This window comes from Erpetoichthys calabaricus, chromosome 4, assembly GCF_900747795.2.
Source record: "Erpetoichthys calabaricus chromosome 4, fErpCal1.3, whole genome shotgun sequence".
NCBI lineage: Eukaryota > Metazoa > Chordata > Cladistia > Polypteriformes > Polypteridae > Erpetoichthys > Erpetoichthys calabaricus.
In genome coordinates this window covers 312,503,382-312,508,904 of record NC_041397.2, presented here as the reverse complement: position 1 = coordinate 312,508,904, position 5,523 = coordinate 312,503,382, and positions in this window count along the sequence as shown.

Sequence of the window (5,523 nt, the reverse complement as noted above, 5' to 3'; positions counted from 1 at the left end):
CATTAATCACCATCTTTCCTAAACAAAATAAGGACTTATTACAATGTGCATCATACAGACCAATTTCACTTCTGAATAATGATGTTAAGATACTTTCCAAAGTGCTACCTAGAAGGATGGAGAAAGTGCTGCCTTTGGTAATATCACAAGATCAAACTGGATTTATCAAGGGTCGACACTTATCTTCCAATCTTCGACGCCTGTTTAATGTAATATACTCACCAGCAAAGTCAAACACCCCAGAAATATTATTATCATTGGATGCAGAAAAAGCATTTGACATGATTGAATGGAAGTACCTTTTCACTACATTAAAGAAATTTGGATTTGGCCTGAACATTTGTGACATGGATCAAACTACTATATACCAATCCAGAAACTTCAGTTTGTATTAACAACATCAATTCAGGCTACTGTAAACTACAGCGTGGTACCAGACAAGGATGCCCCTTGTCACCACTACTTTTGGCAATTGCCATTGAACCACTGGCAGTTCACTGTCGAAATGCTTATCAGATAAAGGGGATTATCAGAGAAGGACTTGAACAGAAAATTTCTCTATATGCAGATGATATGGTACTGTATATATCAGACTCACAAAATACTGTCCCTGCAGTCCTAACAGCACTAACAGAATTTCAAAAGATTTATGGCCTCAGAATTAATTTGACTGAAAGTGTGCTTTTTCCAGTGAATTCTCAAGCAAACAATATTAGATTGGACATCTTCCCTTTTATTATTGCAGATCCATTTAAATACCTAGGGGTAAACATCACAAGTAAACATAAAGCTCATTATCAACAAAATTTCGCCGTCTGTATGGAAAAAATTAAGCAAGACTTGCATAGGTGGTCAACCCTTCATCTCACTCTAGCTGGAAGAATTAACGTTGTTAATATGAATATCCTTCCTAAGCTTCTCTTTTTATGTCAAAACATTCCAATATACATCAATAAATCATTTTTTAAGCAATTAGATTCAACCATAACCTCATTTATTTGGAACCTAAAATATCCACTTATCCAAAGAGTAACCCTACAAAGACCTAAGGCATAAGGTGGCATGGCTCTAATTAACTTTCAGTTTTATTACTGGGCAGCAAACATACAAACTTTTAAACCTGGACATGGATACAAATAGATGAACATACTGTTTCCTGAAGAGAGATATTAGCTCTCTGGAAATGTGTTCTTTTCGATTGCGGCATTTTAATTAACCTGAATTTAAATAAAAATGTATTATCCCTCCCCTGCATGCAATATGACGGTTAAAAGATTACACGAGAACAAAAGGATAATTTAGCTCTTTACTGACGGTTTCACGTGGTATTACAAACGGGAAGCTTATGACAGACATATCAAGCATGCAGGAGACTTGATCTGTGCAGTCCGTCATCTTTCGTCGCCACGCTGAAAGGATTTTAGCCGGACAGAAGACAGAATCTTCTGCCCGGCCTCAGACGGAAGACATACTCTTCTGCCCGGAAGCTTCAAAGTGTTGGCCGTAGGTGTCCATTCTTATATACTGTTCCTTCATGTGCAGGCTCTTGGCTCCGGGTCCAAAAAAGGGCAGGAAAGTACTCAAACCCCACCTTCAAACATTCAGGAATAGCACAATGCCCACATACAGTTCCCATTCTCCCAACAAGGAAAGCTTTCTGTGCTGACAGAAGACAGAAATATACTAGTCTGTCTTTAGGCTGACTATTCAATTCTCCATTTGTCTGTGGCCATCTTGTCCTGTGCTTGGCTCAGTAATTCTAAATGCTGATACTGTGCCTGTGTACCATATTTGGTCTGCCTGAATGAATGAATCCATAACAGTGGGCACAGAGAATAGTGACATTAAACTTAATAAAAAAACACATAGTATAACACATACACAGGCTTGGTCCGCAATAGAAATGAAATCCTGCAGTACTTCTTTATATTCCCTGCTTTGTGCCCCAATAAATGCAAGTCATCGCCAAAATACTAAAAACCCAAGTGTGCTTCACTCACTCAGAATATGGAATCAACGAAGAAAGCATTTTAAGAAAGAGAAACTTTTATCTGTGCACCTCTGCATGAGAACAACCTTTTTCAACCCTCACAAACATATGCAGTTTTTAATATCTGGAAAAAATTTGGGATTAAATCACTTTGAGATCTTTATATAGACAACATATTTGCATCATATGAACAATTACATTCCAAATTTAACTTTCCAGTAACAAATTTCTTTCACTATCTTCAAATTAGAAACTTTGTTAAACAGAACCTGCCCGATTTTCCTCATTTCCCACCTTCCTCTATGCTGGAAAAAATATTGATCAGTTTCGAGGACTCAGACAGCATCTCTGCAATATATAAAACCATTTTACAGTCCCTTCCATTCAAAGGTCCAAGAGGACAGTGGGCGAAGGATCTCTCACTCAACATCTCAGAAAAGGAGTGGAAGGTATCAATGCAGAGAATTCACTCGAGCTCCATATGCACAAAGCATACAATTATTCAACTAAAAATTATATGTCGAGTACATCTGTCTCATTTAAAATTGTCCAAAATGTTTCCAGGGCAAGATCCTACCTGCGAACACTGCAATCAAGTTCCAGCCTCACTGGGTCACATGTTTTGGGCCTGCACCAAATTAACATCATTCTGGACAAAATTTTTTAAGTGCCTTTCAGACAGCCTTGGTGTCCCAATCCCTCCTAACCCACTAACAGCTGTGTTTGGTGGTCTCACAGATGGGCTTACAGTGGAGAAGGACAAACAAACTGTGATTGCCTTCACTACACTATTAGCACATAGACTTATGGAAGAATCCTAACTCTCCTCTTTTAAGTCAGTGGGTAACTGATGTTTTATATTATTTGAAATTGGAAAAAATCAAATTCTCACTTAGGGGATCTGTGCAGAACTTTTTCAAAACCTGGCAGGATCTAATCAATAATATTTTAGAATAAGCTCTTAAAGCACTGAGGAAGCAGAATCTCTTCCCATTTCTTTTTCTTCTCCATTTATCTTTATCCACCTATTAAACTCATCAATTTATTTATTTTTACAAGCTTTAAGTTTTACTCTGTTGGCCATGCTCTCTTTCTCAGGGGTGGGGGTTGATTTGTTTTCAATCCTATTTTTTGTAAAAATTGATCTATTTGTATGGAATGATTACAATAAAATAAAAAAAAATACATCAGGCCCCTGGTCTTGGCCTAGGTGTTCATGGGCACAATTCACTCTTGCCCTGAAGTTCCTCCTGACAAACCTCCTATGTACATCTAATTAGTGCAGCCTCTTTCTAATGGTAGACCCCTACACTTTTCCATTAACAGTGGTTAGAGCTGCCTGGAGGTCTTGTGATGAGCCTGTGGGCTTCTTAGAGACTTCTTTCAGCATCTTATATTTTCTTTTTGGTCTGTGGTTACTGGCCTGGCCTGGACAAGCTGGCAGTTGCTCGAACTCTTCTCTACTTGTAGATGATCTTCTAGTCAGTGGAATGGTGAATTTCCAATTGTTTGATCTTTTTTAGTCCCTTCTTTGATGTACAGGTCTTGTCACGCCCTTGTGAATAGGAGGCATTCAGGAATTGTGTATTGTCAACAATTCCACCTTGAATTGAGAGGGGGCGCTGTTATTCACATCCTGTTCTTCATTATCTACTGACCAGTAGCTCAGAATGTCGAAGATCCGTGAGGTCACTTCTGCTTCTGCCTCTTCGTTCTGCCTCATCCAGTCGAGGAAACCAAATAAACTCCTTCATTTCCAACATGGATTCATTCATCTGACGGTCTCACATCTGAGAAGATATCTTCTTTTATTATTTACTAAAATTTATAGCTTTTTCTTTCACATAACATACGTATATCACCAGCTGGTGCCCCAAATCTTTTCCTGCCTACTGTTTATATTTTTACAGCATCAATAAATTTCTTTTTTGAAAGTCTCAGAGAGCTTGGCATGGTGATATCACACACTTCAACAATAATTTGAAAGCCTGCTTCAGACAAGACCATCTCTCATGATGTTTTAATTGTTTGCACCTGATTATACTGTAATTTGAGAGATTTGAGGGATTTGATAAATCGAAGGGTGGGCTTATTCCAAATGTGAAATTTGCATTTATGTTTATTTAAATTATACAATGGACTATAAAATGTAAATGTGGCCTGATGTCCGTTATGCTATATCACCTTTCTGTACAGATCCTGTTTAAACGAAGATCAACTCTTGATATGGCCACCTATGTTAAAAAAGGAAAAACATTTAATAATATAAATGTTTGTAAAAAGGTGGTAGAATACAAAAAAACAAAAAAAACAAAGAGCATTTTGGAAGCCTTTTTCTTAGATGAGCCAGGAGTGAAGCAGTTAATTGAAACTAGTGACGGTAATAGTGACAGCTATTGAGGGAGAGGTCAAGTCCACAGATACCTTGCAATCAAGTAACATAGAATTCAAATTAAGTTTTAACATAAAGGCAGATGATAGTGTACAGCTGGCATTCTTTCATTTCAGTATGTGTTTTCCATGTCCTCTTCTTACGTATTTGTGCATTAATTGTTGTTACTGAGCTTGTTTAACCGAGTATTATTACCTATTATTTTCACACTGAATGCTGGAAATATGTCGGTAATAATTCATTAATCAGTACTCAGTAATAATTAAGTAATCGGTAGAAATTAAGAAAATACATTTTAGTCCTTCAAGTTACATTTATGTCACAGTTTCTCATCTCTGCTGACCAGATGAGGAGAGAGCTTGAGCTGGTGAACATGAACAAGGCTGCCCCAGTGTGATGAAAACGTGTGCCAGACAGCTCTGTGGGGGTCCTTCAGTACCTCTTTTCCTATCCCCTGAGTTTATAGAAGATTCATCCATCCATCAATCCATTGCTGCTGTGGAAAACATCTTGTGTGGTCCCAGTGCCACAGATGAGGCACTTCAGCCACCCCCAAGGACCTTCTGCTCTCACTTCTTACATTATAAAGACCTTTGAGAGGCTGGTCCTGAAATAGCTCAGACCACTGGTTATAGACCACCTTGATCCACTGCAGTTTGACTACCAGCCTCATATAAAGTCTCATTTTATAGTCCCATCTGGGAATCAGGAACGCCATCCATCTCAGCTGGGATCCCAATCCAGTGTCACCTCCTCTTAGAGTGTACACTTTAGAGACAGAGTGACCTGGTCCTTACACACACACAAAATGATCAGGACTGCAGTCCAGCATTTCTGTTTCCTCAAGAGGCTAAAGAAATCTGCCTTGCTCTTATAAACTTTTACAGGTGTACTATTGAGAGCATTCTGTCTGGCTGCATTACTGTATGGTGCGTAAACTTTGCGGTGTTGTTAGGATTTACAAATTAATTTGTACAATTAAAATATTTAAAGATCATGAAAGATAATCCCTTGTCATCACTTAAGGTATGCACTTATGATCACTCAAATGTTTTACTTGAAGTCACGTGTTTAAAGAATGTGGCATTCCAAGACATGACGACAGACCACCTGCTTCTTAATTTAAAAGCAGAAGCGCACC